General features: G+C 40.5%; 1 long non-coding RNA gene across 2 annotated transcripts; it reads right to left on the bottom strand.

Annotated features, from left to right (window-relative positions):
• Window positions 1–2,233: 2,233 nt before the first annotated feature.
• Window positions 2,234–12,473, bottom strand: LOC129145977 (uncharacterized). 2 transcript variants are annotated; one of them, XR_008552244.1, is made up of 3 exons: window positions 12,135–12,473; window positions 8,534–8,618; window positions 2,234–2,263 (listed from the first exon to the last, which is right to left on the bottom strand). It is a non-coding gene; the product is annotated as an uncharacterized LOC129145977 (long non-coding RNA). The 2 variants fall into 2 exon arrangements; XR_008552245.1 differs by lacking the exon at window positions 12,135–12,473 and adding an exon at window positions 11,079–11,242.
• Window positions 12,474–14,029: the final 1,556 nt, after the last annotated feature.

Here is a 14,029-nt window from a genome sequence, read left to right as displayed (position 1 = left end):
AATTTATAATCCTCTTAACTTCTCCATGGTAAAATCTCCCAAGAATTTACAATTTTATTTTGCTTTGCTAAACATAGAAACCACCAATACAAACGCCCCTTAATAGATTGTCTAAAGATATTCCTAAACTCTGTTAACCCCAAAGTGATTATCTTCAACCAGAAAATTGATGTTTCTGCCAGTGCCAGCTTTTCCCATAACAGTCTTCGGCAGAACATGTAGTTTTTGACAATTAGAAGAAATGAGAGATAATTTGAGAAAGGGGTTGAGAGAGGAGACACGAAGGATAAAAATAGATAAATCTGGTTTTTATATGATGCACTATAAATAAACAATTATCCTCACATTGTGGAACTGCTTTACAAGTCTCTAAGATATGAAAATTGGTGTTTTCAACCTCGGTGCTAGGTATGTTTCTGCAATGTCATTCCTTGGCAGGGACCAACCTAATAGGAAAATATTGATCAATCAGTGGGTTCCAGATATATAAATGAACCCCATGGAGGATATAAAGTCTCATACTGACATGATCTTTGACCTCAGTAAGTTTAGCATCTAGTAATCTTAATGAAAACAATAATCAGTAAAAATTAATACTAGAATGAAAACGCAGTAGTTAGAAAGAACAAATAATCATTTGCAATGTGAATGGACAAAAAATAAGGCACCCCAATTCTGAGGACAATTTAGCAGTGGGCTAGTCATTTGAGAGAGGAGCCAGGACTTCAGTCGGCTTTTGGAGGTTGAAGGGAGTCGAAAGAGATCTGCTAAGTTAAAATTATAGCAGAGACAGAACTTCAAGTTAGGCAAGCCCAAGTTATGATGTGCAAACCCTAAAAATACACATCTATTTGGGTACAGTGGGAAGCTTGTGTTGGAGAATATGCTAGAAAAGGATTGGAGACTTCTGAGAAAAACTATGAATGCCATCCTGAGAATCTGTTTAGTACTTTAGCTTCTAATGTTGATTTCTGAGCAGAAGCTGATATAACAAAGTAATCAGGTTCTTTTTAGAATCTGGTGATTGCTATTAACAGACTGAATTCAACTTGCATTCTCCTAGAAACAGAGAGGAGTGAATTGCTATCATTAATTTGGGAGGAAAAAAAATCTCACTCCTTTTAAGCATATTTAAGGTCACATTTCAGGATGAACATGAGTCTACAAGTCCTTCCTAGATAACTGTAAGTTTCGTTTTCCATTATTGATTAGAACAAATTATTTAAAGATGAGCACCCCCCAGAGAGATTAAAAATCAGGTGAGGAATCTGAGGATGAGACATATCATAATGTACAGTTGAATAATAGCCATGCTGAACACTCTCTTGCATCCTCTGAATATGCTGCATTGTCAGATATACCAACTGGATGGTTTTTCTGTGCATATTTCAGGCAGCATAATGAATAGAATCATCCTCAAGAGACTAAAATTGAGGGACAAAGGGGAGATGGTATAGTCAAATTTTGGAAAACTGAAGTAAGATGGGCATCCTGTTCTTTCCTGTACCTTCCTTGCTGATTTGTGCTGATTATCCTCACTCTGGGTCTTGTTCGAGGTCTAAATTATACCCATTTCCTTTTAAATCCTGTGGGTTCTGCTCACAGCAGAATTTCAAAATTCCAAATGCTGATAGAACTGCTGAATTGAAATAGTCAATGGCTTCGTGTGGAGGAATAATGACCGGCATGGACATAGATCTTGTTGCTTTTTCAATTTTGGCTCTGAAGTGTCAAGGGACCATTCTCATCTGCTCTTCACCAAAATGCTGGCAGGAGAGACATCCTTAGGATAACATGTTGATTTCCAAGCTGATTCCCTAGGGGAACATTGGTGATTGTGACATTTGATCCTCTAGAAAGAAGTCAAACTGATTTGTATTAAACTGAGGGCAGTGTCTTCCAAGTATCAAGTACGAGGGAGTGAGGAGTTGGAGCATTCAATTGAGGAAGCTGAACATGCTTCTGAGTGGAGAGTTTTGTTTCTTCATTTGTTTTCAAATTAGTCTTACAAAAGGAAAGAAGGTTCAAAGAAATTTCCAGAGTACCCCAGCTGTGCTGTGACCTCCTCAGAATTCTTATTGCTGATATAATGATTATATAGTTACTTCTTTCTAACATAACTTTGTTGATAAGTATCTCAAAGCCAGTCACCAAGCATTTTCTGATTTCTAAATGAATGATGCAACTATTACTGTATGAGTTCAGTTGTAATATTAGATAACGTTTAGTGAGCCATAAATCTTATTTAGAAGGACAGAAGTACCTGAAACAAGAATTAATCCGAATAGTTCCATGTGAGAGCGAACCATTAATTCTGAACGTTTTAAACTATATTAACTCATTGTATCCTCATAACAGTTCTGTAATCAGGTCATTACTATTCATTTCCATTTTACAGATGAGAAAACTGAGGCAGAGAAAGGCTAAGTAACTTACCTAACATTAGAAAGCAGAGCCAGGCTTTAAATGCTATCTTTGACTCCAGAGACTAAGCTCTTAGTTATACACTGTGCTACCTCTTCCATCATGCATTTTTTCATGTGATCTCAATGAGGAATTAGAATGAGCTTGATTTTTTGGGCAATACTTTCCCCCTCTTGTTTGGGCAACAGGGTGTGATGACAAGGATGCTGATCAGGGTCTATAGACCTGGTTCAGTCCTTGAAGCAACTGGTTGTAATTTTCTACTTTGGAATCTATAAGAATCTCAACCATGAACCATTGAGCCATGGCTCAACTCAGTTTCTTCAACTGCAGAATAACAAAACTGTACTAACAGCCTGTCCATTCAGAAGTCAATGAAATGAAGGCCAAAAACCCTGGGTGACAGGTCTGTGTCTAGTGACCTCATAGTCTTATCTGGCACAGCCTTATTAATCCTGCTATTGTAACTGACTTCTCTCTCTCCCTGCCTTAAAAGATTATTTACACCCACAGTCTCACTGCACCTCTGTCTCTTTACTTTCCCTCCATAAGTGAACGGGCTTCATCTTTCTGAAGCCTTTCTAGGCAGAGTTACAAAATCTTGGCTTTTTCTTCCACTGCTCTGGGGATCTCCCATCATCTCAGACTTCTTGCTATTCTGGCACAGACTGTTTCCTAAAACTTGCCTATATTTTTATAATTCTTTTTTCAACCCAATTTACTGTTTTTAAAAAACGGCTTTCTAGACTTCCTTTTGATCCTCTCATGTTTGACTTAAGCAATAGATTGGCTGCTATTTTCTCTCTCCTCTTCTCCTGTCACTTAGAAAAGGGAAAAAAAAAACCAGAAGATTTTATAAAATCTGTGAGCCTTGAAGTACTTAAAAAGTAACATTTCCACATGACATAAATCAAAAGACATTAGTAACCAGCTTAAAAACTAATCAAATTTGGAGTGTCAAGTATAAAATAATATTATTCAAAAGCTTTAAGGGCAAGGAATCAGCAGAGAAGGAAGCTTTAAAACTTAGACTTAAAAGTTCAGAGGCTAGCAGCTGATGATACAATATTTATTTCTTAAATTTAGTCACATTAAATGCACATGTTCCAGAAAAACCATGTACTCCTTGCTTTTACAACTCCATTTATAGTGCAGATTTCTGCATCTTTCCACCAAGGTAAAGTCTTATATTACAAGAGGCTATCCTAACTGATTTTCTTTTTTTTTTTTTAAGATTTATTTTATTTATGCATGCATACAAGAGCTGGGTTGCAGTCCAGACGTGTGGGGGGTGAGAGGATCCACCAGAGAGAGTGGGGAGCAGAATAGGTGGATTAACTGAAATGTACTGCTGAGGGGAGTACCGGGCTAGACAGGAGAGGTCTGCTGTGCCCTGTGGGTTAGCTCCCTGGTGGGGGATTGATCTCTGTGCTGCAGTGGCTGCTGAGAGCTTGATAGTGCTAGGAATTAACCCCTGGTGCCACCAAGAAGGGGTGTAAACTGATTTTCTTGTTGCTTACTCATAGAGTTTATTCTCAGTAGTGACTAATTGATGACAAGACCAAAATATATTTTCCCAAAAAGAGATGGGGGAAAAAATCCCGGGTCAAAGTTAGTGTTCCCCTTTCAATGCTTACCAGCCACTGTGGAGAAACTCATAGTAATTACAATGCCCACACAGGCTTGATGCTGAATGATAGCTGCCCCAGGTTGTGGATTACTTTCTTTGGTCACAGAAAAATGTAATCATCTATACTGGTAAAGTAAGTCAAATTTTGATCCATGAAAAGAGAGAACTAAAACAACTCACTTTTCTTTTGCTTTTGGGTTTTTGTATTGCTGTTCATCTGATAAGGCTATTATTACCCCCCAAATAAATATATCTCATGTCTTAATTGAGACTGTACTTTCTGCTGACATGCCTCATCTTGTCTTCCAAAGTGGTCCATTTTATACTTGAGTGAAATTATTTTGATGAAATTGTGAAATTTCTAATGAAATTTCTGATGAAATTTTGAATATTCTGATGAAATTGTGGGTTCTACACAATAACCATCTGGTCCCAGTTCCCCACAACTTCTGATATCCAAGTGAGGCTAGTTGTAGATTTGAACTTCAGGAATGACTTTTCATGCCTGTAGTCTTGAATTAGTGGTATCTGTCCTTTGCTGATAACAGGGTATATGACAACGAAAGTCTCTTAGATACTCCCTGAGGCCAGAGTATCCTGTACTCCTGCCTCATTCCTGTTTGAGAAATCTCACAGCTGAGCTCTAAGAGTCATGAAAGCTGGATAAAATCCCCTTTTCTAGAATATCTAAAACAAAATTGTTTATCTCCTTTATTCATATTCATCTTGTATAGAGTTTCAAAGAATAATGACTGCTAAATTGCTAAATATTACATTTCTTAAATTTCCCTGCCCTCAATCCTAGGTTGGTCTGCCAGCTAGCTGTAGGTAAATTACACTGTAACTTCTCCATTTCTAAATAGAAAGTAAGAGAAAAATGAATACCAGTAAGCCTGCTAGAAAGAACACTTACAGATAATTTCAATATGCAGCACTGTCCTAGTGAATTAAATTTTTTAGTGGGGAAGTCCATCATAATTTTTGTAACACTAGAACTCAAGATAATGGTCTTGATTTTTTTTTTTTAAAGATTTATTTATTTATTGTATTTATTTATACAAGCACTGGGTACAGTCAGAAGCGCGGGAGGGTGAGAGAATTCACCAGAGCCAGAGCGGGGAGCAGAGCAGGCAGAAGGACCGAAGTACACTGCTGAGGGGAGCAGCGGGCGGCAGGAGAGGTCTGCGCGCCATGTGGGACCCTCCTCCGGTGGCCGGGGAGCAGCCGGGGATCGAACCGGCGCTGCAGAGGCTGCGGGCAGCTTCGCAACCCAGCACTCAACCGCTGCGCCACCAGGGAGGCCCATGGTCTTGATTTTTGATTGAGAAATTGCAAAATATATCCACTTTTTTTAGTTCCAAGATTACCATCTCTGTATTGCTCAGATATAGCTGTTATCATGATACATTCATTGATTCACTCAACAAACATTTATTGAGCATCTACCATGTATTATGAAGACACTATGTGGGTGACTGATGATAGAGCAATAAAAAAAAATAGGTATGTTTTGGCTTTCAATACCATTTGCTGGGCTTATACCTGGAGGTATTATCATTTTAGAAGACATTTCATATAGGATCCCTTTTTGAATCTTTTAGACATAAACCCAACTTAAAAAAAGAACTTGGCTCTCTATCCAAAATATACAGTTGATTGAAAATTTCTCTGAGTGGTCAATATCCACAAATTGCTATATCATAAATAAATTATATTTTAAAGAACTGGCCTCAGCCATCAAGGAACTTAGTAAATAGCTAAGCGATGCCCTTGTGTAAATTGTCTCCATTTATATGACAATCAACTAGGATGCCATTAGTTGTTGTTTAAATGCATGTGCATTTCCCAAATACCCCAGTCTATTTCATGCCTTTGCCAATATAGAGCTTTTATCACCAAACTTGGGGATGATGTGTCAAGTTTGGACAAATATGGTACCTCCTAGGCCAGAAAGCCTAGTCCCAACTGGAGACTATATGGAACAATACAAGACAAGATTAACCAAGAGACAAAGAGACATATCTTATGAATGATAGTATCTCCTAAGCCAATCCACTTCCCTGCCTTGAAATTTCTGTCATTAAGCAAGATTTAAATATTCAGGATCAAGTAGAAGTATGTTTTAGTTCCCTAATCCGTGCTTTTAGAAATTACTTCTACTTGCCAATGAGCAATATTCCCATTACTCTTAGAAGATTTTTTTTAAAGATTTATTTATTTATGCATACAAGAGCTGGGGTGCAGGCCAGAGGTGTGAAGGGTGAGAGGATTCAGCTGAGCCATGTGGGTTGCTCCCTGGCCAGGGATCGAACTCATGCTCCAGAGGCTGCAGATTGCTTCATAGCACGGTGCTTAACCCCTTGCACCACCAGGGATGCCCTCCACTCTTAGAAGATTTATGACTTATGTACTTATGTATTTTGTACTTATGTACTTATGTAATTATGTATTTTTGTATTTCCCTTTCTTTATTGTCTATGAAAGTCTTTGAGAACAAGGGCAATATCTTAGTTATCTTTGAATCCTATAAATCCAGTGCCTGTCACACACCAGCTATACAGGAAACAAATCCTTTTGCAGAGAAAAGGATTCTTAGAACAACTGTAATTTCTCCTTTTTGTGATCAAGTCTGAGATCAAAACAACTCAGGAATGTAGAGTCACCTTAAATGCTGGAATAAAATGATGTCTCAAGAAGTATTTTGGTTTACCCCATTTGTCAAACTTAGACAAATAATTTATTTTTTTTTAACCTGCTGTTTAATTACCTATGAGTTGGGGTTAAAAAGTTAACGAAAATCAGGGCCTCCCCTGGTGGCACAGCAGTTGAGCGCAGCGCTGTGAAGCTGTCCGTAGCCTCAGTAGCGCCAGTTCAATCCCTCCTGGCCGGCGAGGGTCCCACATGGCGCAGCAGACCTCTCCTGTCGTGTCCGCTGTACCCCTCAGCAGTGTATTTCGTCAATCTGCCTGTTCTGTTCCCCGCTCTGTCTCTGGTGAATCCTCTCACCCTCCTGTGCTTCTGGCCTATACCCTGGTTCTTGTATAAATAAATAAATAAATCTAAAAAAAGTTAATGAAAGTCAGACAATTTTCAAGAAAATCATAGAAAAACAGGTTTATATTCAGAGATGACAAACTATTGCCTGTAAGCTTTTTAGGTCACTTTCATATATAAAAACTAAATTGTTTAATATTTATAAATTACATAGCTAACATTTTTTAACCATGATGGGAAGTATATTTTTGGTGCCACTGCCTATACCTCCATTGACATATACCTTATGAGACATAGTTATCGGGGGGTAGATTAGTGACTTCAACCAACTCTTATCTCCAAGGTCACATATTTGTTCATTCTCTCAATTGGTGCTGTGATATCTATAAGCTTTGCACTGATTTGGCTTCATTACAACACTCTCCAACATTTCCTTTCTAACATCCCGTGTTCTCCTGCCTGAGAGATGAAAAATAAGCCTATGTGTGACATGGTAAATATGTCATTTCTCTTGAAGAAGTTGTCATTACTAACTGGAGCATCGAAGTTTGCATTTCCCCAGCCAGTCCTCTAAAACAAGTCTAAATTCATGACCAGTTACTTTGCATCTGACTTTCTTTTGCTGAGAACGAAGATACTACTTGACCACCACAAGAAAATAGTAGCTAAACTACTAAATGCCTGTGTTATGCCACAATAGGCTAAGGGCATACATGATCTCATTTCATTGCCATGGCAACCTTAGTAGAGTTTGGAATGCTTCTCTACTAAGCCCAAGTTCTTCCCCATTACACCAAAAGTTTTCCCATGAGTTTCATAAAAGCCGTTGAGATCTTCTTTTCTTTGTTAAAAAAGATTTGATTTGATTTATTTTTGCATAGAAGAACTGGCCAGAGGTGCAGGGAGTGAGAAGATTCACCAGAGGCAGAGTGGGGAGCAGAGCAGGTGGAACTACTGAAATACACTGCTGAGGGGAGCAGTGGGCCAGACAGAAGAGGTCTGTTGCACTGTATGTGGGTTAGCTCCCTGGCCAGGGATCAAACTTAGGCTCTAACGGTGACAGCGCTGAGACTTAACCCCTAGGCCACCAGGGAGGTCCAAGCCATTGAGATAGTCTAATAGAAAACTTGCTTCTGAGGTACAGAACATTCATCAACAAAATCCAAAAAAATTCAGTCCAGTGGGCTCAAAAGTCAGGTGAGATATGAGTGTTAAGAGTGATCAGGAAAAACTAAGTGTCCAGAAAAACCCACTGTGCACTGGATTAAGAGTCAGATGGCTACATACTTAGCTCTGCCACTTTGGTTGTATGAACTTATCTAACCTGAACTGAACCTCAGTTTTCACATCTGTAAAAAGAAAGCAATAGCTGTCGTGATTCATTCATGGTTGTCTTGAGCTAATAGAAGCCAGTGCCTGTGATGTCCTCTTAGCTCTACCATGCAGAGAGTGAGGAAAGGCCTGCTATTATTTTCTGTTACTCACCATTTGCCATGCCAGAGTTCCACTGTTCTTTCTTGGAGGTTATGTGAAGCCATATGCTTTGTTGTTCTTTTTAATGTTGAATTTGCTTAAAGAAACAACAGGTTCTTGTTATCATGTTATTTTCAATTTGAGTAGCCTGGATGACAAAATGGGAAAAATGTGTTGTCCTGGATTTTTTTTTTTTTTTATTTTGGGAAGGCTTTTAAAAATGCTTTTGAATATAATCTCTGCTTTGGAAATGGTCTTGTAATTCTCAGGATGGTTGGAGATCAACAGAAGCTCCATTATGGCTTCACGAAACACTGGTTCCCCCCCAGCCCGCCTTGCTTACAGCTTTGGGTATTAAGGCCCTTGAGCAGTTATAAAGAGATGCGAGGCAAAAATTTGCTGCTATTCTTTAGTTCAAGAAAAATTTGCTGAAAGCTATTTAGTGAATCATAAATGAAGCTACATCTGTTGATTTCATTTTGTATTCAGCTTTGCATTAAGGGGCTTTTGTTGTTGTTGGGGAGGGTTGGGTTTCTTATTAAATATGGGTGTGCACATGTATTTTCTGTATGTGCATATAATATGCATGCAGGGAGGTGCAAACCGACGCTTGCAGTCAGCTGTGGGCACAAGATTCCTTCTTGCATCACTTTCTTATCAAAACTTCTAACTTTATTTATGTACCAGTAAATATAAAACCTCTGTATGCAAGTTATATGAACTACAAAATGCATGCTTCTAAGCTCTATTTACAGAATGATTCTCTTTTTCAAAGTTGGAAAAAGTCTCCAGAGTAACCCTGTATTTTGGTCTAGGTCCTACCATGAATTCCAAGATGCTAATTGTCTCCCCTCCCACTCCATGAATCAAATGATACAGAGAGGGATTAGTGATAAAACTATCAGATCTTTTGTTAAAGTTGGCTTGGAAAAAAATGATTAGGACCAGCAGCCAGAATTATACAGACTTCCTACCTTTTATTCCTTCCTAGTCTACTCTGAGTCTAAACATTGATGCCCACCAAAGTAGCATCAGAAATATGGCCTCAGGGCCTCCCTGGTGGCTCAGGGGTTAAAGACAGCACTATTAGACTATTGGCAGCCAGGAAGCAGCCTACATGGTCTAGCAGACCTCTTCTGTCTCGCCTGCTGCTTCCCTCAGCAGTGTATTTCGGTAGATCTGCCTGTTCTGCTGCTGTTCTGCCTGTTCACCTCCCACACCTCTGGCCTGTACCCCAGTTCTTGTATGCAAAAATAAAATAAATCTTCAAAAAAAAAATACAGCATCAGAAAAGGCAACAGAAATATGAGGAGTTAAACAGGCTAGCTAGCTTACCTTGGGTCCTACCACCTTTCTCCACTTATCTCTCCCAAAATTCAGAAGCTGCCTCAGGAGGCTTATAGCTTACAGGTACAGAAACTGCAAGTTTGCTGTGGGCAGACAGAGAAAAATCCAAATATGGGCTAAACTGTGCTCACTCACTGCCTGTTTCCCATCACATAGAGCTCTTACTTTGGGAGTGGAAGGAGGAAATAAGGGAGGGGAGGGCATGGTGGCAGCTATCTTCCCAATGCTGGTCTTCCCAAAGAGTGGAGGCTCCCATTGTAAAGGACAAGTCAAGAATTGGTGAGTGTTTGCAAAGTAGAAAATGATTCCTTCTTTTTCCACACAAGTAAGAGAGTACTTGGGTTTGATTTTTTTTAATGATTTATGTCTTTATGCAGATAAGAACTGGGGTACAGGCCAGAAGTGTGGAGGGTAAGAGGATTCACCACATACAGAGTGGGGAGCAGAACAGGCAGAAAGACTGATACACACTGCTGAGGGGAGCAGCGGGTGAGACAGGAGAGGTCTGCCACGCCATATGGGTAGCTCCCTGGCCAGGGATCGAACTCATGCTGCAGAGGCTGCTGATAGCTTCATAGGTTGTGTCTTAACTCCTTGCACCGGGGAGGGAGGGAAGGCCCTGGAGTTTGATTTTTTAAGATCCCAAATGCAATGCTATTGACCCTCCAAACTCAATGACTCACTACTCTAGAACATTGATTCTCAAACTGTGGTCTTTGGTGAGGCAGCTCCAGTGTTACCCATGTGTGAGAAATGCACTTCTTGGCCCCATCCTAGAGCTACTGAATCTCAAGTGGGGCCAGAGTTTTGTGTACTGTCATAATTTTTGAGTGATTCTGATGCATGGTCAAGTTTGAGAATCATTATTCTAGAGATCTTAGTAGCTCCTTCAAATGTTTTCATTGATCTTAAACTGGGTCTGGTGAGGATGAAGTGTTTCCACTGTTCTCTACCTTACCAAAGCTGTGACTAGGTACTTGGAGAAAGGTGAACTGATCTGGGCCTCTGGCTAGACATCTCTATTCAGTCTTCTCATTTTGTAGTAAAGATGCTATTTTTTTTTTATCAGAATAAATTTGAAGATAAGGAAAGTGAGTGTGCACAGAATGAGGGTGGAGGCTTGGGTGGGAAATAGAGGGTTTCTTTGTTATATTCAATTTCAAATTCCCAGAATCTTAAGCTCAAAACTTAACAAAGCCAAAAATCTCACCAAATGACAGTATAGCACCTTTCTTCTTTCTGCATTCCACTCTCCAATCAGAAAATTTCTCAGATGTTATCCTCAAATGCCTTTGGATTCAAATAATGACTGATATGAGAGGTGTGGTATAAGTGGGGTAGGGGCATTCCCATGATTCTGAGCCGCCAGGCAGAATTTCCTGAAAAAGATTGACTGTTGTTTTTGCTTTTTTGTGTTTTGCATGACATAAACCCAAATATAGGTGGTTTAGGAAAAAATCGAGCTTGTGGGCCTCCTTGGTAGTGCATGGGGTTAAGCACTGCACTATGAAGCAATCTGCAGCCTCTGCGGCATGAGTTTGATCCCCGGCCGGCCAGGGAGCAACCCACATGGCGAGGCAGACCTTTCCTGTCTTGTCTGCTGCTCCCCTCAGCAGTGTGTTTCAGTCAATCTGCCTGTTCTGTTCCCCACTCTGTCTCTGGTGAATCCTCTCACCACACCCCACCCCGCATCTCTGGCCTGCACCCCAGCTCTTGTATGCATAAATAAATAAATCTTTTTTTGAAAAATCAAGATTGATTGGCTGAGAGAATTATGTTGAAGAGTGAAGGGGAAGGGCAGAGAGGCAGCTGGAATTCAGGAACAAGTTCAGTGTTTAACTACCACCATGGCTCTGGCTGTCTGCCTTCTGTTCTTGCTTCTTTCTGTACATTGACTTCACTTTCTCTTGTTAAAAAGTTAGTTCCTTCTGCCACATACCAGAAACGTAAGTACCCAATTTGCACTTCCCACCATCTACTATGGAAGAGGCACTGCCATTTTTTGCTTGTCCTCCATGTTCAAAAATCTCAAGGAATGGTTCTGATTGATCCGGTTTGGACCAGGTATCAACTTATACCAATCAATTGTCATCTTGGGACATAATGGAAATGATAACTTACATGCTGAACCCACACAATTGGATTGGGGGAAGAACTAGTTTCAAGGCAGGCATAATTTATCCTTCCTTTCTTTTTTCAAAAGCTTGGGTTGGCTAACAAGCCACAGGTAAAATCTCTGCCGCTTTAGGAAAAGAAATGAACTCACCCTTAAGAGTCTAAGGAAACTCATCTGAAGTGAAGAAGGATGCTTCTCTCATACCTTTCTGGGCTCAGACTTCTATGTTTCTCTAGGAAATGCCCTCTTCATTATAACCAATTCATTGATCCATTAAATAATTATTGTCCCTACTACATGCTAGGCACTAGTTTCAGAAATGAGAATAAGCAGAAACAAAGCAGATAAAGTCCCTGCCCTGATAGAGCTTATATCCTAATACAGAATAACAGATCATAGTCTGAATAAAATAATGCAGGACCAGTGGGTAGGTGGATGATCTCAAGGAAATAGAGTGTTGATTTAGAAAGACTCATGAGAGAAGGCATCTCTGAGAAGTGGCATTTGAGCAGAGGCCGAAGTATTTAAAGCTCAGTGATTTTTATATCCCATTCATGTGATGTCATAATCAGAACCCCACTCCATTCTATCCTTCAGGAGTAAAAATAAAGTGGACCTTGGGCCTCCCCTGGTGGTGCAGGCAGTTGAGCACCGCGCTGTGAAGCTGTCCGTAGCCTCTGCAGCGCTGGTTCAATCCCGGCTGGCCGGCAAGGGTCCCACATGGCACGGCAGACCTCTCCTGTCTCACCCGCTGCTCCCCTCAGCAGTGTATTTCATCAGTCTGCCTGTTCTGTTCCCCGCTCTGTCTCTGGTGAATCCTCTCACCCTCCCGCGCATCTGGCCTATATCCCGGTTCTTGTATAAAATAAATAAATAAATCTTTAAAAAAAAATAAAGTGGACCTTGACCTGAATAATATAGATATGTTTTTCCATTATTTTCTCACTTACTACCCAGATTTCAAAACCTGGGGCACTTATAGATCCAGGATATAATGATAGAAAGTGATTCCATAAAATCCAAACTACTCACAGTGGCAGAAATGAGGGCTAACTCTGAGTTTCCAGGTCACATCTTTCCTCTTCTAACTCATCTCGCCTCACTTTGCATGACTATGTTAGGTATTGGATGTCCTGATGAGATGGGGCACTGTGCCCTCTGTAGGTTGATGGACCCGAGATTGGAACCAAACCGAAGTTTCCATATGACAGTTAACTAGGTGATACATTTCCTTTGAAGCCTACAACTCATACTTGTAGTTTCTTCTACATCTACTTAAACTGTGCCTCATGTGGGCTTCCTAAGGGCATATGTGGCCCAGTGGGAGAAGATGTGAAAGTGAGTTCTTGACCCAGACAACCATAATATTGAATCCTGCCACAGATTTCCCTGGACACAATGAGGAAAATTAGAGAGGGGGGAGGGAAAAGGAGATCGCCTTCCTTTGCATTTATTATCTAGAACTCATTTTTCCATCAATCACTGAAAATGCCAGTGTAAAGCCAGGTCATCTGCATTGAAAGAGAAGGTGAAGGTTTGGCATCTAATTGAATGAGGTTCTGGAGGAAGACACACAGACCCTAGAAGAGGAAGAAGTGGGCCCCAACATGCTGTTAGGCTGCAAAATCTTTTTTTCTAGACCAGCAGAAACATCTAACAGCCTAATAGCGTTTTTTTTTTTTTTTAAAGATTTATTTATCTATTTATACAAGCACTGGGTACAGTCAGAAGCGCAGGAGGGTGAGAGAATTCACCAGAGCCAGAGCGGGGAGCAGAGCAGGCAGAAGGCCCGAAGTATACTGCTGAGGGGAGCAGCGGGCGGCAGGCAAGGTCTGCACTCCATGTGGGACCCTCCTCCAGTGGCTGGGGAGCAGCCAGGGATCAAACCGGCACTGCAGAGGCTCTTGGCAGCTTCGCAACCAAGGGCTCAACCGCTGCGCCACTGGGGAGGCCCCTAATAGTGTTTTTGAGGTGCCTTTTTGTATTCAATAAGCTGGTGACTTCAAAGAATCGTGTCCTCTAAACACAGAATTTTTTCAGGTCAC

Source organism: Talpa occidentalis, unplaced genomic scaffold, assembly GCF_014898055.3.
Source record: "Talpa occidentalis isolate TD23 unplaced genomic scaffold, MPIMG_talOcc4v2.1 talOcc4.10, whole genome shotgun sequence".
NCBI lineage: Eukaryota > Metazoa > Chordata > Mammalia > Eulipotyphla > Talpidae > Talpa > Talpa occidentalis.
Note: the sequence above shows the minus strand (reverse complement) of the source record. Positions and strands in the feature narration are given on the sequence as shown.